General features: G+C 34.1%; 2 protein-coding genes across 2 annotated transcripts in view; one reads left to right on the forward strand and one right to left on the reverse strand.

Moving 5' to 3' along the window:
- Window positions 1-27,733, reverse strand: part of LOC139991573 (uncharacterized) — a 331,311-nt gene that overhangs the window by 78,177 nt on the left and 225,401 nt on the right. The window lies entirely within an intron of this gene.
- The window catches only part of LOC139991572 (uncharacterized), a 148,909-nt gene continuing 137,011 nt past the window's right edge, over window positions 15,836-27,733 (forward strand). The window contains exon 1 of the mRNA XM_072011784.1: window positions 15,836-16,024. The gene's annotated coding sequence lies outside the window, so the exon portion shown is untranslated. The remainder of the gene's footprint in view (window positions 16,025-27,733) is intronic.

Raw genomic sequence — 27,733 nt, forward strand, 5'->3', positions numbered from 1 at the left:
GCAATTCCACGTCTCCGTTAGGTGGAACGTTCATCCCGTGACCGTGGCTACGCTCGGCGATCGGTAGTCGCCTCGAACCCAAGCTCATTGTCTAAAGTTTATAACTGTGTTTGTTTTATTTCATAATCGCTACAGCCTTCGGGTTTTTCCGAGTGATTCCAACGGGGGTCCCGTTGTCCCTTCATCTCCGACATATATTTTATATGTTGAAGCATAAATTCAGCATTCTGAATTTAGCAATTTTGTTCATCAAAACGACTTTGCGCTCATTATAATTTAACTATTATTACTTATGAACATTAGTAAATATTTTTGTTGTCAAGGGCATCATTTGGAAGGCAATCAATATCAGCTGCCACTTAGAAAAGATTATCTGATTTTAAATAATAAAGATATAAGTACATTCAAAAAACGTCTTACCTAACATTTATAAAACGCATGAGAAACATGAATCAATAGGAACAAGGAAGTAGGAGGTATCCGAGTCCTGAATAAAAGTTTCATTGATAAAGTAATGGAGAAAATATTTTCAAAATATAAAACGGACAATCCCCGTTTACTCTGTGATAAAGTTTGTAGCCGAGCCAGGTAGAAAGGAACCTAATGATTTTACAGGAAAAAGTTTAGAATGAAATATGTAGGTGTTGAAAAGACCTACAAAGTGAGATCTGTAAAGTTAAAATCTGCCCATATGTTAACTTTCAAAAGAATATGGAATATTCTTTTCATTTTTATGCTAGCGGATCGGCATAAATTTTTTCTTCTTATTTATTTATTTATTAATTTATTTGGAGCCACGAATTTTTACCTTTCTCAGTATCTACGTTTTTCATTCTACTTTTTTCTGTAAAATCATCATGAATTCTCCGATTATTACCGATCGCTTCCTTTTACACACGAAAACCCTTCTTTTCATGCCTCTTTTCATACTTTATGTATTTTTCTAATAATTGTAATAATAACGACGTTAACAAAGAGTGTAGCAGGATAAGAAACTCAAAAGCGCCCTTGAACCGATTTTACCAGACAATGGATTACTCGATAGCTTACCGAAAGAAAACATCGTAAACCAATTCTCAACATTTTACCTCGACCGGGAGCTAGTTGTTGTAACAACAAGTTACAGTTGTACGATACATTACGATTTTTATGATTGGCGATGTAAATTTGTTCATTGCAGTAAAAGTCAAATCAAGAAGTCCTCTTGTTTTTTCGGATCTCCCTTAACTACGAGGTGTATTTCAGTTGTATGATAAGCTTAGTGATGAATTTCCTGGTTTTAAATAAGTAATCAGGATTCTATGGAGAATGATTATTCCAAGCTTCGTGAAAAACAGCGTTTCGATTTAAATCCTACACGTACGATGTACCGTTTAGCTTTTCGACATATTTTATTAACGAATTTTATATACATGTACGAGCAAAGGAAGCAATATCACGTGTTGAGAAACTCGCCCATCGGTTGAATGTGAAATTAATGAGTCGCCTTCCACCAAATTCACAAACTCTAACGCAATAGTTGATATTCAATTATTTGATTGTGAATATTTCTCCAGCGAATTATGAAAGCTCGTGGAAATTGCCGAAGCTGCCGACATGATAGAAAGTATATACTCATGAAGAGTATCCTGATTGGTTTGATTAAGAAAATCTAACAGACATAGAATAAACGCGCTGCACTTGTTGCGCATTATACTTTATTCTAGAATTCGCGTGGATGATAATTAAGATCGAAACAACGTTTGTATAAAAAGCATTAAATGCATAAAAATTGTTTGAGATTTGTGTTTGAAGAAAGACGTTGATGTTTGTTACGTCGCGTGACATAAACTGTACGCCGTCTCTCGTTGTCTGGTTGCCAGATGTCCACCTACCCTTACTCAGCCACTCAATAAATCTAAGGAGGATAAATCTTAGTATTTTAACAATCAGGACTCTCAAGTCCCGTAAATGTCTTTGATCCTTCGAGCCGGATTATGTGTCAAGTGAAAAGTATTCGCTGTCCGCAAGGTGGATGGGCGCGTAGCTCTATACAAAAAGCCAACTTGTTTGCAAACCACCCAATTAATGTTTTCAAACTATATTCCTCCACAATTGCCGCCGAAATAACGGAATACTTGCACTCTCTAGACGAGATGGAACACGATACAACGAACTGGCATTATGATATGGTAATTGGGTAAAACATCTCATAGGTAGCGCACTACCAGCACGGCCGTCGACACCGACGAACTTCGAATCAATGGTAGTATTATTTATATTTTGTGCAATCGTTTTTCGATTAAAGGAAATGCGAGAAGTTCTTTCGTTGTGAAGTTACCTTAATGTTTATGTAACTGATAAATGAAAATAATTTAGATTCACCAGTAAAATTTCGTTTGAAAATATAAAGTACAATTTAACATATGTTTTTAATTTATAAATATATTCATTATAAAAATAGAGTCTCTGCTAAGATTCGAATCAGTCTTGTTCGGATCGACGAAACAAAACCATGTTCCTTCTTTTAATTCCTTCTTTAATTCGTCAAGAATTGCTACGTGTTACATCGCCGGGGCACCAACGATACGCCAAGAAAAGTAAAGTATTTAGGCTGAATAAAGACGAGCACGAAAGGTACTATAACGCTGTTAAATGACTTTTAGGTGTTAGAAAAACAGACGCGACGAGCTAATCGGCCGGGACAAAAGAAACGCGGCAAAAATTGCGGTCCGCGTCTTAGTGCCAAAAAATTCTAAAAGTACAAATTTGTGCGTTTCTTATTCTTAACGTTACATTGTAAAAAGATAAACAAAAACATTATATATACTGCCGGATATAGGTATTACTATATACATTTGTCATATTTATTAGATAATTCTAACAATTTATTTGCCGTGATTCTGTTGTTATTTCTATACACAGAGGTAGGATCACAATAGCTATTATTTTATTCTTTGGATAAATCTATCACACCGTTTTGAGCCGAAAAACCTGTATTACATGGGCTTGGGATAAAAACAAAAGAACATCTTAAACCTATCGATTGTATCTGGAACAATCTTCTAGTTATTGTTTATTGTAACTAACGCATCTGCATATGGATGGCGAGCACGAACTCACGTTCAGCAGATTCTTTACAAAGCATATATGATACAAATAGAATAATAGTAATAGATTTGTAATAAAATAACTAGGAAATGAAAGCAGCGAAGAATAAATTACAGTACTAAATATGAATGAGTGACACAATACTTATGGCTAGCAGTGTATGTTGTTTACTCTGGCAATGATCCATGCCGTGCGCACACTTCTCCACAGCTCATCGGTACGAGCTAGGTTCACACTATCGCGCATTTCTTCTCTCACCGTGTATTCAATCGTTTCTCCCTTTAACACGTTCGTCGCCCAGCGTGATTCGGCTAAGTTTCCTGAGGCCCAAATCCGACCGCCGGTACGCAGAATGTAAATAGAGCGACAAGCAGGAATTCATCGTTTATTACCTTCGATTCATTGTTTATCGCCTTCGATTCATTGTAAAGAAAAGATTATTTATTTCTGAAATGGAGAAAGCGATAAGCTTTCCAGTTGGAGTATTCCGAGGGATTTCATGGCAGATATCTCAGTTCTTTCATTTAGTCGAGAAGCATACTTGTGAGACGTACATCAGTGATTTTTTCATCCTCAAAATGTTCAGTAAACAGCGTGAATCAGTAGCGTGAGTCAGAAAGTGAGGAGAGTAGTGATGGCGGAGTCTATAACTATTGTTCGAAGTGCCCAAAATCACACCAAATGTGTTTGGAATGTTTTAACGAATACCATGCGATATAGAATAATGTAATATATTATCCAGAATATAAATTAATAAAAAGTATGGTATAATGTGTTTTTAATATTTTTATGTTGTATATCCTATATATAATATCGTATATTTAATTAACTCGAACAAGAAGAGCGTCACCATACTTTGGCGACGGGGTCCCCACGGAAGTATACCCGTCGCATACCATAGATATGTGCGACGTGGCGACGAACGTGTTAAGGGCTCATCGGCGGATAGTGCAGCCGTTGATCATCGGAGGCTTTTATTCTCAGTGTTCATTTTTTGGCTGAATTTTGCACATAAGCATTGATGGTCTCCCTGTTCAACTCTGAGGACAGCTACAAAGGAGTTGACGCGGGGTCGTCGACTGGCGAAAAGATAGATTTGCGACAAAACGAATGATTTATCATGACGTACATGCGTGCTCGCTGCTCTGCTTTTCGAGAAAAGGAAGGAATCTCGACAAAGACTAACTAATTAACTAACTAACTAGCGAGCGAATACAACTAGATGTTAAAGTAAATTTCAACCATTTCATTTCTGTTTTACGCTGTAAATGGATGATTCCCAGAGTCTGTCTGTGCTTTTGAAAGATCATGTGCGCCAAGTATTTGGTAAGTGTGTCCGGTAGCTGTTGAGGTTGTTTTAGGGTATTACTGCAGTTTAAAGATCCCCTTCTCGTATGCTTGTCTCATGTATTGATAGAGGACTTCCATGCGTTTGGTTCTTCTATGGCACAAGCAGTGCTTGATCTATTTAATTGTACTCTCGTTGCCCATATACAGAGTTTCCAGAATCTCAACGAGGCTCAGGTGCTCGCTTAGCAGCCTCCTGAACCACACGATCTCTTTCGTGGTTTGACGGCGGTGGTGAGCGCGGTGGTTTGGTGTCTCTGCGGATTTCAGGATACCAACCTGAATCCAAACTTGATTATATAACTCATCAAGCGCCTATACCAGCCATTACTGAGTCGCAGGCCGTAGTTTACCGCATCTTCGAGGTACCTGAGAATCCGTTTCACCGCAGTCCAGTGAATCTTTTGAGGGTTTTGCAGGTTTCGTGACTACCGAGAGATGGCTCCCTATGTCCTCGTGTCGATCAGCAAGTATTGCCACTGGATTCGCACTTTCGGTACGGAACATCTGTCTGATGCAAGGCGATGGATCCGCCCTTCTCACGTAGAATCTGCAATATTGGAAACAGTTTTGCCTTATTGTCGGCTACCTCGAGTTCTTTGCGCAAATTTCGGAGTGGATGCTGAATTGACTCCTTGCCTATTGACACCAACAAGTCATCGTCGATGTATATGGACTAGCCTGTCTGTGCGTGCCGCTCACGAACACGCACGAGTCTACGCTCGTGGGCTTTAGCTTGAATTTTTTAAAGTTCTTGGCTTGAATTGGTCCAGAGAAGTCAGCATGGATCATCAGCTCTTCGACGCGCTCTAGCTCGGTGGTGCTGCAGTGAGAGTTGGTGCATTTTTCCCATGGCGCATTTATTTGTCTCACGCGCCTATAGTTGTAGCGAGCCGTCTTCTTGTGCCAGCCTTTAAAACTGACTGATGCCTCTCTGGGTTTCGTTGTCAAGTCGATGGGGAATCTTTGGAATCTTCAAACTGCACAACACACCCCGGCTCGACGCTCTGTCTCTGCCACAATACGGTCATCCTTGGTGAAACTGCATTCATCGCTGGACGATTTGAACAATCCCACGTTTATGCAGCCTTAACCACGCATTTCCAGAGAGCTCCTGTCTCCAATGCGAATGTGCTTTGGCTCGTTAGACTTCTGGTGCGTGACGAACCACTTCCCTGGACCTGACATGTGATCATTCACGCCCGAATCCAAGAACCACGATCTGCTGTCTGTCTCGGCGACCTTGATGAATGCAAGAGCCTCGCTGATATACCTTTCACCTTGGGGTCTCCCGCTACCTTTTGTTCTTCGTTTCGGATGTTTAACCCAATGACGGTACTCATGACATTTATAATACTTGCTTTGTTTATTTTTCTCTCGTTGAGGCCTTCCTGCAACACAGTTTCTGAAATTCTTTAGAATTCTTGCTTCTTCGATGATAAGCCGCGTGGTTAGATCTGATATTGTCTTGCCTTCTTCGGGTACGATTTCTAGGCACTTCTGAAGTGGCGGTAACTAACACGTAGCATTTCGTAACGTAATCATCTTCGTTATCTCCGATATAATCGAACGTGTGTACTACATCTTTGATTTTCGCTATGCGGGTTGCCACATCACTGCACTCTTGCTCCTCCGTGGCGTGCCATTTGTATTGTAGCAAGTATCGCGAAATCAGCTTTTTATTCGTAGATAGCCTACAACCTGTCCCACGTTGCCTTTGTCGTGTCACAATTAATTATGTAGAGAATCAATTGCCTTGCGACTGTAGTCGCGATAAACTTTCGCGCCGTACACCACCGCGAAAGGTATCTGCCTTTTGCCACGTGACCAGATCTCTTTCGTGCTGTCTACGCACCGTCTCGTCCGCGCCATCCACTGGCTCGTTCCGGTTTTCTTGTCTCCCGCACGCGACTTCTCAAGCTTTCTGAGCATTTAAGATCATACGGATTTGGAACTTAAAAACACCCCAGTTATCCATGCCGCCAAATTCAGTAATAATCGAAAACTCGGTCTCCGTTGCACCTTGAAGTTACCTTTACGCTATTGCACAAGTCGGTTACAACCTTGGTTTTTCATCAAAGTTTTCCGCTCCAACAAAGTCAAGTCACGCGAAAATACTAGTCGCATAATCTAATTGGACCCTTAACCATATGCATGCATATGCAGATGAAGATTAGTTTCGTTGCGGTTTAGCGACAAACGAGTTTATTATAACCTGAAGATTATCTTGGTATTGCAGTCTGTGTACGTGCTGGTTGCTCTACTTTTCAAGGACAGAAAAAGAATGACGACAAAGGCAGTGTGAACGTGGAACGAAGAAAATAACTATGAGTAAAGCTAACCGTGGTATGCAAAAGTAAGCAGCAAGTAAATGCAACTAGTTGTCAAAGTAAAAGCAATGTGTTTCAACAGTATAAGCTAGTGAAAATGTAGTTGTGTTTGGTCGACTAATGAACCCAATTTTTTAGGTTTTCTGTTTTCTACTTGACTGGGATTTCCCACCAATCGCTACTAACCAACCAAACCTACCGAACTTGTTCGAGTTTATTGGTATTTTGCAACAACCCTCGGATATCAATAAAAGTAGGCGTGAAATGCCAGGATTATTTGGACAGCCACGCAGCGGGAAAATCATATACACGATATTCTGTGAAATGGTGTACATCATTTTTGAAGCACTTCCAATAATGTAAGAAAAAAATATTTCCAACATAAATTAGTCAGCTTTGAGTTGGCTGTAAATTGCGATATTTAAAATTGGCAAAAAAATGTTTCTTTTGATAAAAAGCCAAGGTCATCTTGACTTTTTTAAGTAGCACAATATATTTTTGATATCATAGCATTGTAGCTGATACTGTGGCCTGTAAATGAAGTCGAGTTCAGAAATCTTGACTTTATTGATTCGTAGAAATATTAACGTGTGGATTTTGATTTACAAAGGTGTTGAGCCATTTTTTGAAGGCGGCATTGAGAAATAATGCATAGTTATCTTTCCATAGCAACTTATTAGGAAAATCAATCTGAAGTATAATATCGCCTTCAAAAATAATTAAATAAATTTCCATTGTATGCTCAAATAAAATTAATTAACTGCAATTTAAAAAAAAATTTTTATGCATTATCTAGCAAAGTAATTCTTTAAACTTTTCAAAAAGCTTCAAATCTGTTTTTACGCGAGTGCTTGAATATTTCCGCGAGTCAGTGTGTATGTATGCGAAATCACAGGAAAACAAATGTTTTCGACTTTCTAAATCCGAACAAAAAATTCTTCAATAGGAAAACAGATGGTATTATTGTCTCGCACAAAACGGAGGACATTTCGTAAACATGTTATGAAGATCGTGCAAAACTATCGCAATTTTTTGCGCAATAAAAAAGTAACGTAAAAATGGAATTGTTATTGGTTTTACCTTATTATCTAATAGCGAGCAGAAAAATTAAAGAAATCTCATTTGTAGCTCAAGTCTTTCTCGCGTGTAGCAAAGCTGTAATAAATTTGTATTTTATTAAATATCTTTTAAGACCAAGTCTGATAAAAGGAATGTTCCATATAAAAATTCCATTATTTAGTTAATTGCATTTTAGCGTGTTCGTATAAACCGAAAACCAATTGGAGTAGGAGACCACTTTACGCGCCGCTTACAATAGCAAACAGTGCTAGGTATCACGGGTACCTGCACGAGTCGCCAATCTACTAAATGGACGTGATTGAACGACCCACTGATATCAGTATCACGTCTCGACCAGGTCTAGTCGACCAATTATAGTCGACTCGACCGTAGTTGCTCCGACAGGATAAACGTGACATTCGGTGCTTTTTCGTGTCCCACGTTTTCGAGGCCATCCAACCTCCGATACCATTTTTGTATCACATGCGACGTTATTGATTCAGTACAGTAGTGGTTTGAATTGACTAAACTAAATTTTCCTATGGAATTACAAATAAACTACAGAATAGGACATCTAGCAAATGAAGTATAGAATTCTATACTTCCGCAACATGTACGTACTTTGTACTATATTCAACCGTATTATGGTATAACTGTTTAAAACTCCAATTTTAATGCTCCAATTTTTATTTTGATCTCCCAATTGCAACAATTGCTCGTTTTTCACTCGATTCTATAAGTGAAAGTATAAGCTTGTTAAACAGTAATTTTTTAAATGCAAACCCTTCTTTTTGCTATTAGAATACTACAAGTCAAATTTTATTGCAAAATTTTCCAACTAAACATTTTTGAAAATTAAGAATATATTTTATGCCTTATTAAGCTTTCGCCTGCAATTTACTTGGAATCTAACATTACAATTAACTATACATCCGTATACTAAATTTTACGCTATGTGTTAATTCAATTCTCGATTTTTTAATAAACTTTATAATGATTTATCTGATACATCGCAGCATCACGATCATTTCTGTGTCCTCCGTCAACCAACGGTAATTATGGTAAGAAGTTTGCCCTCCTCATTGATTTCCATGATTTTTGAATATTTTGTTGCCGATATGATTCTGAACAACTTTTTCCTATGCATGTAATCACCGGACTCTCAGTTTTCGAGATATTAGCAAACAATTGTCGGTACCATTACAGTGGCGCCATATGCATCAGTATTAATTTACTGGCTGCATAAAATAAAAGGTAAGCCGAACCTAATTCTCATCTCTTGTTTATAGTATATATGTATAAATGAGAGTTGAGCGAGCTTGAGTATACCGCCGATCCTTCTGACGAAGACTCGGTTCATTACAGTCTGCAAAAAATATTTGTTATCAGCCAATGAAAAATGAATATCATCAATGCTTTGGATTTGGGTTTGAGTTACCTTTGTCGATTCGGCCAACGCTTGTATAAAATGGTAACAGATTAATTGTAAAAGTAATTACAAATGTAATAATGAATAATGACAACTGTCGTCGCAATTATGCACACACGAAGACTGTTAGTAGCGATAGTAACACTATGTGTTTCTATATGTATAAAAACATAAAATGTATATTAGCCATATACTATTTACCTTGCATTGCGTCACCAGTCGGAACACTTGCATGTGCAGTTGTGAACGGGATTTTCGTAGAAGCTGTTTATTTAGATTCGAAAAGTATAATATTTAGATAAGGAGATCGATGGTTGATGGATGATAACAGATCGTCAAACTGCGAACGAAGCGACGAACGTGTTGACTATGCTTGCGAGTCTGTCACGGATACACACACATGGGCAGGATTTAATGTGTAGCAGGCTTTTACCAGTATCTCGGTAAATAAAATTGACTGCCGTTTATGTGCGCAGGAAATAATTATTCAAAATGTAGAGCTTCGCAATATATTTCAAAATCATTGAAATCGAAGAGAAAGTGGCTTTTTTACAAGTTCACTTTTATTTCTTATTTACTTAATTATTGATTTATTTAATAAACGGACATATAATTTTTGAAATACGAAACAAAATATTTGGTTATATTAATACGCTTCTTTTATAGTAATTTCCTATAGTTATCATTTTAATTCTTTTGATACATACGTAACAGATAAATAAATAAATTAATAACTAATAAAATAGAAATTGTATTACATAAGTTTTAGCTAGGGCCTAAGCATTTCTTAGTTCGAAGAAGAAAAAGAATCAAGTGGTCAATTTTTAGGTTTTTTAGTAGTCTAATAAAATTAACGATTACGATCATTATTTTTCAAACAGTACATGCACAGTTTTATGTTAGCAATACAGTTCTAAATTATTAGTTAGGAAAATATTTCGAACAAGAAATTTAGTAAATTTTATATATAATTTTTAATGCACCATGAGTTTTCGTAAGACATATCTCTGACTTTTAAAGCTAATTTGAATTTCAGATTAAAGATCACACTTTTCTAATACGTCAACTTCAAATAGTTCTCTATTTTTCTTCCCATACATTTATTTTAAAAACCCATTATACGAAATATTCTTTCGCTTTGCCTATATCGGCCCATGTCCGCATTGACGCATTGACGTATCTGCTTGTGGCTGCTATCAGATTACTCCCTCTCCAACTGCATATATTCATATTAAAATACTTCTTTGTAACTACCAACTGACAGAAAAGCCACAAAAATTGACGAAAGTGGATTTGTAATTTTATTTTTTTCGTATGGTTGCCGTTTGGTTTTCACTTATTAGAAGCAAAAAAGGCTTTGAAGTTACCAGAATATAACACCGTTGGAATTTTATCAACAATCTTAATATAAGATGGCATTTAATATAATGTATATCAAAGTGAATATAAATCGATATCGAATTCCAGTACGTCGTCTCTTAGTAATATTAATACAACTTTAAGAAATCTATATTAAGGATGTTTAGCATTTTGGACGTATGAAAATCAGTAAATTTTCCTTGCAACTTTTTTCTTTTAAATAATTCGATAGAAAATATTTTTGTGAAATTTATCACGTAAATGTCAACGTGTAGAAAAAGGTACCGTTTTTTATTTATTTTCAACAAAATAACGATGTCGAAGTAGCTACACAATGAGTTTCCTGAAATTGAGCTGTAAATCGGTTTTCCCTGTATTTCCGAACTCGTATGAACAACAATTTTCATTTCCTACATGACAAAAGCTATTGAAGTACATAGAGATTTTTCGATTGGTTGAAAATATTTTTTATAGACATTTTCATAACAAAATTTTTTGCCAAAAAGGCATATTTCTAAAAATTCCTGTGTAAGTAGGTCCTCCTATTAAGATAGAAGTATTTTATAGGCTAGTATTTTTGTACTATAGTATTAATATTATGGTACTTTTTAAATTACAGCACGTCCTTTTAAGCCTTCAAAAGTGTGGTGGGGTTTAGCAGCGTATAATATTCATTAATTTGAAGCATCTTTTGTATCTTAAGAGAATAATAAGTTTTAGTTTATTTGCTATTTGCCATTATTTAAATAATAATATGTTTAAAAAATAAATTTTAGTAAAGGGATATACAATCTTGGAAGCTTAAAAAAGTAGTCTAGTAAATCTAACATCTTTTTCGCTTTCAAGTATTTGGTAAAGGATCAAGATTTTTAAAGAAATCTCCAAGTGGCATCTTAACTCTACGTTTATATTTTTTCTATTACGCAAAATCACAAAATGGCACAGTAGCACAACATTATCTGACTCCATATCCCATATCCTTGTTTGCGTACATCCAGCGGCAACTGGATGTAATGATGTAATGATGTAATGAGTGGATTGTAAAAAGTAAAAAAATGTGCAAACTTACACAAAAATAGATTGTCTCCAATGTAGCGTGTGAGTTTTTTATAATTGTGAAAAGTAATAAAGTCGCGGCTTGTTAAGAAAAATATTTTATTTTCTGTTGTTAAAAATTCAACTGATTAAGATATCAAAAAAATTGTACGCTACATTACAGATAATGTTACGCAGAATAATGTGTAAAAATATCAAGTTAATCGGATGAAAAGTTCGGGGATCTGCAAGATCGAAAAGCAAAGTTTCGAAAAAACGCGTTTAAAGCTTAAAGTGAAGCTTTCGCTAAAATAAAAGAATGCTGTTGTATTCAGTATTATAACTTTGCCATTCTTAAAAATTTCGAAATACCATTCTACCATAGTATTCTACAGATATCGAACTTTCAAAAGATGCAGAAGGACAGAATTTCGACATTTTGAAGCCGACATGGTTGCATAGCCCCTTAATATTTGTTATCTCATTTGACATGTACAATTTCGGTGAAATTGTTTCAAAGACAAGCTTCGAGATATGTTTCCTTAAACGTTATAGTGATAGAAAAAAATATATTATTATTATTAGCTATATATATATATATGCAGTGGGTGAAGAAAGTATTTTTGCGCCTTTTAAATGAGAATATCTTTTTTAATATTGGACCAAACGACTTGAATCGTTTTGAGAAGTTAGTAGGATTTGTTTATTAGATGACGCAAAAATTTTTTTTGAAAGAACTGCAATTAAGGGGGTATTCTAGTCTAGAGGCACGAATTTTGGGCGCTTTTCGAGCTCTGTAACAAAATAAAAACAAAGAATATTTTTACTATCCATTTTTTATCATTCGTTAATTAATATAATAATTATCATATAATAATTATCATTCGTTTATTTATATTTTAAGAATACATAAAAAATTTAAAAAAATTCAAAACTCGAAAATTTATCGGCTGGTAAAGTGGGCGGTCCAAAAAAGTGATGTCCTGGAGTGCATGGTTCCAACCCTTCTGGTCATCTGAAACAAAAAATCCAACGGATCCTTAATCAGTAAAAATGTCGCTATCGCCCCTACGTCGTAGAAGTCAAAAAAAATATTTTTCGCAAAATGGCAGCCGTTTGGGAAAAAATTTTTTCCACTTTTTTTTTAACAGTTCCAAATTTTTTAAAAATAGATAAAAAAAAATAGTTAAGCAACAGAGGGATGTATAGAGAAGGTTCACGCAAAATTTCAAATAAATCGGTTCGGTAGAACTTGAGATATCGTGCACGCCAGCTTGAAAAAAGTAGTTTCTAGAGAAACGCGTTTAAAGTTTTGAGTAAAGTTTCACGCAGTTTTACTCACATAATGGTACGGTATACTTAGATTATTTCAATCGGCGATTCCCGCTCCACACAATAGACCTTCCTCCACTTCAAAATGTTCATTCTCTGAAGTTCGTTCGTGTAGACGAGCAGTCCTCGCTTCCTTTGTAGCATCCGAAGCTCGGATTTTAGAGCGTTCGATCCGAGTTTCATCCTGTTTGACAGTGAACGCGTGGGCTTCTCGACCAATCGTGATTCCCATAACGTTCAGTACTTTTAAAATGGGTATAAAACCTTCATTAAATATACTAACAGCGAGAAAAATAGCAATTTCAATGGTCCACGTTCCTGGATGAATGTGTTTCGGAGCAAAGGTCCATATCAAAGAATTTAACGATTCGTTACTATTCTGAGTTTCAGAACCCAAACATCGTTCTAACAAGGTATTTGCAGACAAACTTTCGTAGATTGGCTGTATAATTTTCAATACATGGTCATTTGAAGGAGGATTTTCACGGACAAATTCATCGATAGTGCCCTCAGCCACAGCTTTTTGCTTTTTGGTCGATTTGTTCCGGTCGGACATTAGTTGCCGCGTCACCAAAATCGCTGTAACTCGGTAAATAATGGGAATTTTGAAAAATCCCTTTGATGACATACTTTTGAATGTCTAAACTTTGGAAATATAAAAAACGTTTTCGATTTTTTCAAATTTCTAGATTATAATACCCTCTTAATCGGAATAGCGAAGAGAAAAGCAAAGGTCATGTTTCACAATTTTTTTTATCTACGCTGGTAATGGAAATTTAAACAACACATTTTAAAGATTTATGCCAGTTATGTAAACGCTGAAAATTTGATCGAAATCTATTGACGCCGCTATAAACTACAAACGGATACAAATGCCAAAAATGCAGTCTTTCACGACTTTCAGTATATATATTTTATGTATACATATTTCCAGCATGTACAAGGCATGGCTGATAAAATGTTACAAGCTGTCTTCTCCACAGCTACTGCTGATATCAACACTGAAATTTTCAGCTGTAAAATGGTGAGTTAAATGGTAAATAATGATAAATATAATGATAAATATAATGATAAATAACCCTAACATTTTAGGATGTGAGATATTGTGTGCGCAAATTTCTTAGAGGCGGAAACTGTGCCACCCCTATTTTTTCAGAATGATATTAATATTAATATATATTAATTTACTAGTAGCAGGCGTATCATTTATTCAATATTTGGACAGATCTGTAGTAACAATGGAGATACGTTAATTTGAGTATTTAAATCATTTTTTACAAAATTGAGCATTGTAACACTTGAGATTCAGTGTAGATCTAAGAGGAGGTGACCTATATACGCTGTATTTGTCACTAGAAGCGGAGCTTAACGCGCTTTTAATTATCTCTATATCTTCAATATCGGCAGAAATGCGATAGTTTGAATACTTCAATATTATTTTACAAAATTACGCGTGTATTGTAGCGCAAAACGACTTGTTTGCGCTATATTTGTCACTAAAAGCAAAGCTAACAATTTTTACCTTTTTTATTTCGGTATTTTTTTTTCTTTTTTTTTTATTTTGCATAGTTAAGGAGTTATAAGAGAAAATAACTTACACGAAGTAACTCCGCGAAGGCGTCGAAAGATATCCAAACAAATATATTTTACTTTGAAATTTATGTTGTCGAAGAGTTGTCCATCATCTTCCGAATATGCATTTATTCTCGTGATAATAGCTGTACGAACATGATGACATTGTTGGAGTTACGGATTTATAGGCGGTGTGAATCTTTCCTTTCATAGTCCTCTTCGTAGTTGGTGATGTTGCCATCACTTTTTACTTTACGTAGCCCCATAAAAAATTATGTGGTGTTAAATCAGGTGACCTATTTGAAAAATTATTTTCAAAGTAGAATACATTTCTTTTCATATCTCTGGCATCTTCGTGGAGCTCCCATTTCGTAGAGTAATTTCCGCTATAATTCTTTAACTATGCGAAATAAAAAAGGTGTTTTAGGTAAAAATTGTTAGGTTTGATAACATTTCCTATTCTTAAAAAATGGAGATAGCAGCCTTTTCACCCTCAAAAATTCACCCCGCAATATCGTACATCCTAAATTGATAGCTCCTCTACTATTTAACAGTTTAAAATTTTAAGTTGATATCTGCAGTAGCTTGTAACACTTTATCTACCTCACCATGTATAATACATAACTGTTTTATATTTAAAAAATTAAAGAATCTGAAGATAAAGAAATAAGATAATTGTATAAAGTATGGCAATTACAAACGCCAGTTTTGTTATTAATATTGACTTGCGCGAATCAATTTAATCGGGTTATAACATATTATTATACGTAGCTATAGTGATTATGGCAAACAAAATCGTTGCAGGTTAATTTAATTTTAGTTTCGCACCTGAAACGTCTTGACAAAAATAAGCAAATGTCCGAATACCTTCGAATGGTATTTCTCTTAAGCGTTAAAGATAATTTGTTGCGCTTTACCCTCTGATATTATCTAAGAGAATCTATTTTAGAAATAATTTATTTCTCACGTAGGAGTTTGTTTATTTGCAAGAACTTTGTTTTCTAATAAACTTTTGCTAAAAGTTTGCTATTTTATTTTAAATAAATATTAACTATTTGACTTCTTTACTCGTTATTTTCGTTTCAAATTGGAAATGTCCAACCTTATTGTGGGTGCAATTATCCTCTTGTATTTTTGTAACGCAGTTTGAAAGTTCAAGCCGAATGAAAGAAGCAAACACAGAACGAAGGTGTTTGATGAGTGTAAGGTAGCGTAGATATCTATATCATTGGAGAGGATAGGACTTGCGCATTGGCTGGTATTCTGTTTAGCTTCCTCGTCGGCGAAGTACACCTAGTTCCATCAGTCACGTGGAGAACTTCCGCGGCTTCGCTTCGTTTTCCTGGTTCCTTCTTTTCTTCTGATTCTGTCGGTTCGCGTTCTTTCGTGTTATGTTTGGCGGCAAGTAACATCGATTGATTCAAGAAAAGAAGAAGTTGCGGTATCTAACGACTGGCAGAATCTGACAAAGGTAAGAGACGATTCAAATTCCACGGCTCGTAACACGTCCACGTTTGTATTTTTTCAAGAAAACAAGAGAATACTCCAATATCTTGAATTTCTTCGTTTGATACACGTTCTTTGATATTTTTAATCAAATATTCGCCATACATATTACGCTATCGCTACAAGTGTAATTATTTGTATTGCAGAGAAACTATGTTCAATTAAATTACAAAGTTGTGGATTTTGTGACAATAGTTGTTTTTATATACAGAACAAATTAATTTACATTCGATAATAAATGGATGGATTTCATCATATTGTGAGCTTTCCTCCTGCCAACTAGAATCTCTTCTTATTTTTACAAAAGTCGCATCTCATCATCGATATTGCGCATTTTTAACGTCATTTGTCGCGTAGTTCAAAGAAGTATTTGCTTCATTTCTGCAATTTTAAAGTGCAGTGGCGTAAAGTTTGACGCGATAAGAGTGCTTTGCCATACTAATAAACTATTTGAAGAACTACCGCAACTGAAATAATAAGAGTAACACAAAATATTTTTATATGTCATTTTATATGCCTTTGTTTGTATGCAAACGTGCAATTTGTATCTTGATACACGTCTGCATGATTACCTATGCGAGCGACGAAAGTCAAAGAAACCTTTGAAAGAAGAGGGAAAGGAGAGTTTAACAGGGAAGGAATACAACTTGCAAGAAACGCATTCGTCTGTTGATATCCATCTATAGTTGGATACTTTTATTTTCTTTAAATATCGTTGCAAGAGTTACGCACTGAATTTGTACGTTTTGATCGAAGTATTGTAGAATAAATTGAATCGAATGACTGTTTCGATACGTAAATTGAAATCTACATTCTAGACATGAAGTATTTTTTAAAGATTCGTAGTAGCAAACGTAACTATAATAGAAATTGTAATGAAAATGATATCTTGGGTAGACAGACGGAAGCGTTAGAAAATATTTATTCGTATTAACGGGTTAAAACATTTGTCACAGGGTTTGCATGAAATGCTGTTATTTCTTTACTTATGAGATGTAGACATAGAGTTTCTTCTGAAAACGCTTTTTTTTTTATTGAGCTTTTTATCAATCTTGGAAGCAAAACACATGTTTTAGAGGATAGAAATAATACAAAGAATTGGACAATGAAATTGCAATGGCTCGCGTGTGTCTATAAATATTTGAAATTACTCATTTAAAATTATTATAAAATTGAAATAAAGAAATTGTTGAAAAATTTTTAAATTATTAAGCTTCGATATATCGTTCTCTTTTTCTTTTCATCCAAATAAGTGTTATTAGAAACATTTTGTATAAAATTAGTGTTGTGTGTACCATAGGTATTGTAAATTCCTATATTTGATATTCCTATTAGTTTTCTTGTTGAACATAATGAAAAGCACATTTTCGTTTTGAATTAATTGTTTGCAATCGCGTAGTATAATAAATTATAGCTCAACTGACATCATAGGTTGATCTTTATAGATTTTGAAAAAGATTGGTTTCCCTTAAAAATTCTAGCCATCGCATTATTTATCTTTCATAGAAGAAGAATATCACTAAATTATTTATAAATATTACAAGACATCAATTTGAAACTAATTTATTCAACGCGAAGAACATTTAGTTTCGCAGCTTTTATCAGCGATTCAGGGTTTGAGCTTCAGGGTACAAAGTCGCATTAGGGAAAAGAAGGTGTAAGCACGGTTTTGTATTTCACTGATGCTGAAAAAGTTTTTATTTCCTTAGGGAATGAGCTTTATATTCGCGATACCTCTATATTCGAATATTCTAATCTTCGGGTTTCGAGAATGTTTTCTTATATTTGCATATGAATCGTGCTGTTACACATCTGTTGTAACGAAAGAAACATTATCATGAAATTTTTCGTAAGTACGATCATCGGTGAAGATGTGATAATGGAAAGGTTTCATACAAGAGATCATCTTTGTTGAGGGGCAAGCGGGAATAATTTTATACCAAAAAGAGTTTGTGACTTAAACTCACACGATGCTTTATCCTTAACTATCCTGTTTTATGTTTTTTACTCATTTCCGAATGAGCAAGAAAATTTTGCAACAGTTTAAGTAAGATTCAAAAAATAGATTCTCGAAATATAGTTTAACAGAATTTTGTCATTTTAATGGAAGGAATACAGTAGTTTTTGTACATTTATATTATATTTCGCACAGTTATTGTGCACTTTGTACGAATGTGAGCAGTCGTAATAATAAATTCTAAATAAAATTACATTTTATCGCAATATCACCTTAGAAAGTAATAATTTTTTCGATTAAATTTCGAGATAATCATTTTAAATCTCGTTTAAAATTTTTTTATTTTTGCGTTTTTATGGGTTTCGTTTGATTAAGTGTTCCATGGTCGGCGAGGTCTGCGTAAATTCACTGTTACTGCTTATCATAAACCAAAATCCAATGGCTTCGTTGAGATGCGTTGCAAGCCGCTTGAATAAAAGTCAGATTAGTTGGTTTCATTATATTACATGCAATTTATCCTATGTACGTACAATATTAGATGCCCTATAACGCGGGAAATACGTTCCGCGTTATACGATTTCCGTATCGTAACGCGATACTCTTATAACGCGATTATAAAATTGCTTAAAGAGACTCTACACGTGTACAGTGCTACGAATAATTATAAGCTCACACACATTTTCTCTATTATTCGTTCAATATTTGCTAGAAACCGCTGATCGTATCTGGATATGCTAAGTGAAATTGTTCTCGTAAAAGATACATTGAACGCTATAGGATATCAGGAGATGTGAGATGACGAATTATTGCCTATCATAACGTGAAATAGAAGACAGAAGAAGAATTCAACAAGACAACGCTGCTATTCATGCAGTCTTCACTAGGAAAAAGTGGTTTCAGCATTTTGGAATAGAATTATTTTACCATGGTCAGCATTACGTTCTGATCTGAGTCCGATCGAGAATCGAGAAAAGTTTACGATTGCTAGAAGGCCACCAGCGGAAAACGTGGCTGAACTTGAAGAAGGAATAAACTCCGTGTGGTTGAATATTCAAAATAAAACTTTTATACGTTGGTGGATAGTGCAGATTAATAAAACAGATTAATAAAAGTAATCAAATATAATGAAAAATCCAGTAAATATCGAATGAAAAGGTAACAAAATTAACATTGAATTTATCTTTTCACAGCTAAAAACACAATTTTTAAGGAAATTTTAATTTTCTCCAGACCTTAAAAGAAGAAAATTTTTGTTTGTTGTATCCTCCATTTTTTATATTATGATTTTTTATATTATTGTATTACATAAATTATATAAACAATTTTGTCGATTTTTGTTTTAATATTATGAACAAATCAAAGAATAGGGTTCACGCCACTTTACGAATATGTATGAGAGTAAATTTTAGAGATGCAAAAGCATATTACTGTCCGAAATATAACAACACGATCGGTACATATTTGTATGTAACTGATTTGCTACGGTTGTTTCCTGTTCATTAATTGTCTTATTTGTGACATATCGACAAATGTTTAAGTTTTTGAATTGACTCGAAAATGATAGTTTCGCATTATCCTTGGTATGATAAGGAGAATTTTATATATTATGTGACAATTATTTCTATGTAGAACTAGTGTAGAAAAAATGTGTTTTAGTTCTTGCGCTATGGATCCCATCTAACGCAGAACGTGTAGTAAGAGTCAACTGAGCATGCACTTCGCAAACAAAGGGATCGTATACTATTGACTTACTTACAGATTTACTAACTTCTTTTTATTATCAATTTGTTTTCTTACATACTTTATATCTTTTCCATCAATTTTCAATTTATGCAACATGTGTGTAAGAGTTCTCGAATACAGATAGCCTTCGAGTATACTCATTTTCCACTATTACCGTATTTTGTGTGTTATAGAGAATTTCACACAATACATTGTACGTCAAGAACAATGTTTATTGTTGAGAAATAAAAGAATACCATTCGCAGTAGAAATTTGACCCTTTTTTTTTTTCTTTTCTTTCACTTATTATTAATATCTTTTTATTTGTAGGAAGTATAAGAAATATACTATGTAACTTTCAGGAAGGTAAAGATATACGATTTTAATAATATGGTTTAAAACAAAATAAAACTGAATGGCATTCATTTCCCCCGAGACATGTACGTGTATTGCTATTTTATTGTTTTGAATTTTCAATACCGTTAAAAAATAGTCTCTCTAGCATTCTAACGTAAATCAGTATTGGATATCGGGCTAACGCACATGACAGGCACAAAGGTGCAGTTATGATTTGTAGTGTATATTCTACTGTGAAAAGTGTAAAGTATAAACTAGAAAGAATCAATTGGACAAGTTGGTCGCAATTGTGTTAGTCTTTTATGAATGCTTTATAATGTAACAGAAGTCGTAAATTAGTTTTCAAAAACATTTTTGCGATAAACAACTTCCTCTAGCTCGAATATACGTACTATTATTCAAAATTTAACTTTACACTAACAATAAGTTATCTTTATTGCAAAATCTAACTTTCGGTTTTCTCGTTTTACATACATAATTCATAAATATTTGTATCCATTTCAAATTTAGGATTAATTATTTTAGCTTCTAATATCGAATATTCTTTACGTTTTACACTTTTAAACATAAAACAATGGTATAATGATATAAATATAAATTATTGTGTAGATACATCAGGCACTAGCGTATACTAATATATAATATACGATACAATAATATTTGTATATCAATACGTTGTATATCGATAAAATGTATATCAATAATATTTATAAATCTATTTTGATCATACACGTATTGTTTATTTGTATAATTATGAGCCGTGTTGTAAGAAGGCAGCTAGTAAAAAAGTAAGGTAAACGAAAATTAATAATTAACAATCAGTTTTACACTTTAAAGTTTAAAGAAACATCAAAGTAAGATCGATATTTTAAAGAAGATGACTAATTAATTATTACATGCATTTCCGTAACTCGATTTATTTCTAACTATATTGTGCTTATTTCAACGCACTTTTACTGGCTCGGATTTCATTTAAAAATGTGAGTCCTATTTGGGTAATCTAATGGAATATATTAAAGAAGAAACTGGAGATGTAATAGAATATATCAAATTTAATGGAATATATACAGTGACTCACGAAAATATTTATACTCCTTTTACGAACATATTACGTGTATTGTAGGAAACATTTTAAAATTTCATTAGCGCTACTGACACGCAACTACCACGATTATAGTGATAAAATTTTTAACGATTCTGAAAATGTGTACACAAGCTACAAGATATTTAGTGCAAGTATATATTTTGCAGAGATTACAAGATTATCGTTTATAATATTAATAGATCTTACGAGGAGATGACAATGATACTTTAGGTTGATCTAGATTTAGATAAAACAGCCGTAAGTATTTGAGTGTATAGTGATTTGTTTTGGAGAACTTGATGAGTTTGTCTATATCCTACTTTATAAATTCTCATAATATTAATATTATGTATTTTTTTATTTTTACGATTTATTTTGATAAATTTTCGTTTAGTTTTATTTGTTATAGTGCTCCGGCATATTTTTACAATTTTGCAGACAGAAATTGTAATAGAGACGTGTAAAAGCAAAGAAATTGCTGCATCAAGAAGAAAATTTCTCAATTAATTCTTCGAAAGCAAAGGGCCACGTACTCAAATCCTTTGGAACTGTTTCATCATCAACTTAAAGCATCAAATGCACATACAGCCAACTTATTCAAGATTTCGCAATTCTCGTCATTTCCTTGTTAGTATCCAATTATATTATACGCTGGACTGTATATCTTTTTAAATTGGATCCAAATTTTGCCAATGTAATCATGGTAATCGCGTCTTATTACAGTGTTAACAAAATTTCAAAATGTTTTGTGTAACACGCATGATATACAAATAAAAGCTTTCGGTGTGTAGTCGAAAAATTCAATGAGATACAATCTCCACTCTAGGAGATTATAGCGCTTCCCTTGAAGTTGGAGTTACCAAGGTTCATCATCATCATCATCATCATAGCTGGAAGGGGAAAGGGATATGAAATTGGTTGAAAAACAACGAAAGATGGTAGAAAACGGAAGAAATTGGGCTCATCTAATCGATACTAATTACAGAAAGATGATCTAAATGCCAGTACTTCAGCGATAATGGCTGAGCTGCCGCGGCGAAAATATATGTATAGATAAGAATGAGTTTGAGTGCCAACGACAGACTGGCCAATTTTCATTACCGTTTTCACGGCAATAAGCCAATAAGTAAGACTTAAACAGTGTGAAAGCGACCTAGTATTTTGTGAGAATAATCCTCGACGTTCTGAATTTACAATTGTTAGAAGCTGTAAATCGTACGTGCCGAATGTTTGGGAAAAAGTTTGTAAAATTATTCAAAATTTATAGGAAGAATTAAAGAATATTCTATAGAAAAATTACAATGCAACAATACTGATTATTTGAAAGTAATTATTTTTAATATGCCACAACATTTATTAGAGAGATTAAAAAATATTATTTCAGTTTTATGCGTTTAATTATATATCGTGTTCGAACATGTTTGACCACAAAAATGCGCTATTCTTTCGTTTCTCTTTTATTATCTACACAAGCAGAAAATATAAAATCTTTTTGTATTTTAGTCACTTAGAAACTATGTTGTAGCACAGCATAACAGACCATTGTATCCTTTGTATATTTAAAATACAGAATCCTACAGTCAAATCTATTTATTGCGTTGATCGAATATTTTTGTGACAGGCTGTGTGTAATAAACAGTATATGTGAAAACTACCGTTGCTTGATTCTGCACTTCTGGATTGGTGGAGATTTGTAAAAAAAATTTATGCAAAATTAACCTTGAGCATGATTTTTAAGGTTAAACTTTCTTTTATTGCACCGTGTTCTGTTCATCGTGAGAATAACAAGTCTCTGAGGAATCATCTAAGGATCGCAATTTAACCGTTAAAATTTTAATTATTCTTAAATATAATTTACTCATTGTGTGTTTACATATACATATATTCACATTTAATGGGATAGTAGTGCGCTATTTGCGAAACAGCAGGAAATTACAGATTAGCTCGCGAAATATGTCAGAATACAAGAATAATGGAAGATTTCTACGTGCAAAAGACATTCCGTAAAATAATTTTCAGCGACTATGTTAACAATTCGGTGATCGAGAATTAATATTGCGTTATCCGAAAGCAGGTCAACCCTGCATGAATTGGCGCGAAGAAGAGCAGATTAATTATCGCTTTGGTCCTGTTTATTCAGTGTTGGGCTTAAAATAATTCTTTAAATAAAATAAAATAAAACTAAAATAATTCGTCAAGTGGAAATCAGTCGTATAACAATCCGACGAATACGATGAGTATATATGCAATTTCATAAAATTTGCCGCGGTCAAACACTCCAGTCACACGACAATTCTTTTTACGTTGGGTGCTGCACAAGCTGTATCGTGAACTGCGCTTTTCGAAACGCGTGTTATTTAGAAATGAGAACAGTTCCTTAAGTAGTATCGTCCTTAATGAACAAAATGCCAAGATGGGCTCAGAAAAATCCATATAAAATGGTCGAAAGATTCAATGAATAATTATTGGGAATCATATTATTAGTCTCATCTGTTTGTCTTCACCGATGACGTGTAATGCTACCTATTTCATACGTGATGGTATTCCATCTCAGCATAGTCAGCCGGTTCGCCAACTTGCAGTGGATTTTTCTTTAGAACGATTAGCACATCCGATTGAATGTGACTTTTATCATACAAAGCCAATGTATAATCTTGGAGAAAAACTTGATGAAAATGTAGAAATGCGAGTTCGAGGTTGTTTAAATAGACAGAAGAGAAAAAGAAAAAAAGAAGATAAAGGATATATAATGCTAGATCTGGGATATGTACGTGCAACAACAAATGCTATTTTCCCTGCATCTAATTGCAGAATGTAAGCTCATTACAAACAAAGTGAGTTCAAAAACTAGTGGAACTTTAACCAACTTTAATATTTTGTTCGAAGAGAACGGTTGAGTTGTCCATGATTCCTTAGAGATTTTTTTACTCACATGATGAGTAGAATAGGTAGAGATAAGAAAATTTTGGCCTCTTCAAAGTTAATTTTACATGAACTTTTTGAAAATTTCCACCGATCCAGAGGTGTAGAATCACGTGATGATGGTTTTTACATTTACTTTTTATATGCCCTGTACAATCGTAATATACGCTGTTTTATGAAATTTTTGTGCCTGTTCTATACTGTAAGAGAATAGGGCTGCGACATTTGAAAAATAAAAATCTGGAAAATCACGGATGACGTCACTGTGTGTCTTATGAACACGCATATAGGAACAGATGTAAATTTTGAAAAGATCGCATTGCTAGAAAGGATAATAAGTATCGTAGCTTTTAAGTTTGAAAAATAGAGCGAAGGACGTTAGTATCTCAATAGTGTTTTGTAAACAAATAAACACAATTCTTTGTTTCTTACGTCGAAAGATTCTCAAAGTGTGAAGATAATAGGCGAAAAAAATAAAAAGTTCTATCAGTTTTACGTAATAGAAGAAAACAAGTTTTTAAAATATTTTCATTTAATCTCCGTGACTATATATGACCCATTTAAATAATTGTACGAGACTTTCATATTGATATTTTACATCTTCTGGTGGAGAATCCAACGCGAACGAAATTACGATAACCACGGATCTATCCGTTTGCCGGATTCTGGATGATCTGGAGTTAGGAAAAAGACGACCACGATTCCATGCGACGGAAGGTGTTTCGACCGTTCGCGGAGAGACGCGATAGCACGAGATAGCACGTCAACGAGAGTCGTAAATTCCCGTTACGATTAAATAATCGACGCTACTAACTGATCGATCCCCTGATTTCTGTTATGATAATAGAGGTGGTTCGATTGAGCATACACTGAGATACCAGCATAAATTAAAGTTTATTCGAACAACTTATTAACTAAAAATATATATATTGATAAAGTACAGTTAAGTTTCGATTGCTAGACAAAGTTACAGTGTAGAATACGCGACGTAAGCTCAGATGACAACGGTTCAAAAAATGTGTAAAGACTAACTTTCTGTGAAGACGATGCTGCGGAGGAAAGCTTGCGATGGGTGGATCTAAGGACACGAGAAGAGCTGATTTGTTAAGGATAAGTTTTCGTTGGGAGAGTGAGGGAAATAGACTTCGTTGTCAATTGGCTAATTTTCTAGGTTGGTGGGTGAGGAAGGGTGCTCTAACCATCCCCGAGAGAAAGTGGCGAGTGGGAAGTATCATACGTGAGAAAACTAACTTTCCCGTATCTTCCCGTAGTAAACAATAAGCTTTTAGAAAACGAATTACCAAAGAGATGTTTGTTCGGTCTGAAGTACCTTAGCTAGAAATTCCTGAGATTTATGGTAGGTCCTTAAGGCTATCGAGGATACGCAGTAAAGATGTGCGGACATCTGGTTGCCATTTTGCCCGCGGTGTGTGGCCTGGTGTAGGTAGAATATCGCCAGACGTAACAGAAGGTAAAGAGACTTTTTATTCAATTGTGTTCGAAATAGATACCGCACAATAAATAAATAAAGATAATGGATCGCGGACATCCCAGCTGAGCGTCGGACGGTCCACCGTGGGGTTTTAGTCGATATAGTTCAACACTACCCCGCCGCTTTCAAGCGGGGTGGGCGGGAGTGTCCATGAGAATTTCACCACGTATAGAAAAGAAAGAAAAAAAAAAATAAATAAATAAAGAACGAACACGATTGTTTTACGATACAACGAACGATACAAGTGCAATTACTTTTACGAATAACGCTTCAAACTTATTCCAGCGGAAATTGGTAACTCGGGAATAGGTTATTTTCGTACGAGAGATTTACAGGATTATTTGCGATTGAATCAAACGAGGACTGCTTCGCTCAATAGCAATCACATGATACAAAGATTTCAAACTCGTGATGCCGTTGCCGACAAACATAATAAATGTTCGATTACTTGTGATGGATTGTCAAACGAATATTCTCAGGAGAAAAGCAAATAGAGCATCTGTGATGTGTTCTTTCATTTATAGCTTCATCATATAAACATGTATTTGACAAATATCTTTGTTGATTGGTATTGCAATACTATTCCTCTTAGACTAGACACATAGACATACAGTAGTTTATGAAAATATTCGAACATTTACCATAGAATTTTTTTATGGATATATTATGAGCATTATTAAAAAATTTTTTGAAATTTGTTGAATTCTTTTGAATTTCTTGAAATTTCGTTGACATTGAAATAAGACACGACTATCGTGATTGTAAAATTTGAAAGACATTCGAAAATGTATATACAAATTACCAGGTTTATTGCAAATGTACAGTTAGTAAAAAATTATTATATAATAAATATATGATTTATCAGAAACGAGAGGCACTTGACGAAGTATTGGTTTTTTAAACATAGGACGCTAATAATTTTCCACGCAGAACGTTCCAAAGAATTGATACGAATAAAAAAGTATGCGATTCTATTAAAAAAGAGTGCATCTGCATTTTTTGGATGTATCGTCGCACTTATAAAGAAAGTGAAATTGCAAAAAAATAAACGTTACTATATTCAACTTTCCTCTTAACAATTTTTCTCTATCTTTTACCAAATTCGAGACGTAACTCGTCCCACATATTTTTATGTAACGCACCCTGTATTTGCAAACATGAAAAAGATTTAATATGTTCCGCTTTGTACGTGCTTCCAATAAGAACTCAATGTAATTTAGACACGCACAACGCGCTTCCTGTTACATTTGACGACATCTGATGCGTAACATCCTCATATGCAGAAGTGAAGAAAATATTAGGAATCGTGGAATTGTATATTTTATCAAGTTTTTGATGTAACATTGAAACGCAGTATTCGGTTGCGTGATGAGGTGTAAGATGTAATGGATATTTAAACACATGTACAAGGTATCCCATAGGAAATTCGTCTTAATTATAATTTCGGAATGGTAAAAAATGGAAAGGAATTTCATTGGAGGAAATCAAACGCTTTCGAATAATGCATGATCTGATCCGGTTTTTTTTGCGTCGTAATTTATCAACTAACAGTTTGTTTATTAATAATTAATTAGTTGGTAAGTTACAAGTTATACATAGATTTGCCTCTTATAATTTTAGATGAATTTGTCGAAAAGCTGCTTGATCACGAATTAGAACGAGACTTTTTTTAATTACTTTGTTTAATTTTACATTTAATTTATTGCTGATTCTATTACTATTCCGCAGGAAAATTTACTACCATTGCTAATTTGTGACTCGTGACTTGTTCTGACTAATAATATTAGCTTAATTGTGCAAAAGGACTCTAACACATATCCACTTCAAAAGCGTCTCTACTTTTTTAAGCTAGATATACATAAAGACAAGGATAGTGCGTCGAGTCTCTGCCTTCCAGACGATAAGTTCCATAAATTTGAATTCAAAATATCTTTCAAATCAATTAATTTCCGAGCTAAGTATTTAAAAAATTATTCTACGTATCTCGCTCTTCAGCTTTGCTCTATTAAAATCTAATTTTAAGGATTTTCATTTCAATGTCACGTACCGTCCACAGAGTCGTTTATACATTCGATTACATTTTCTGTATTTTCGTCCTAAAAAGTAATGTTTTTATATAGATAATTTATGGTTAAACATA

Source organism: Bombus fervidus, chromosome 10 (genome assembly GCF_041682495.2).
Source record: "Bombus fervidus isolate BK054 chromosome 10, iyBomFerv1, whole genome shotgun sequence".
NCBI classification, from domain to species: Eukaryota; Metazoa; Arthropoda; class Insecta; order Hymenoptera; family Apidae; genus Bombus; species Bombus fervidus.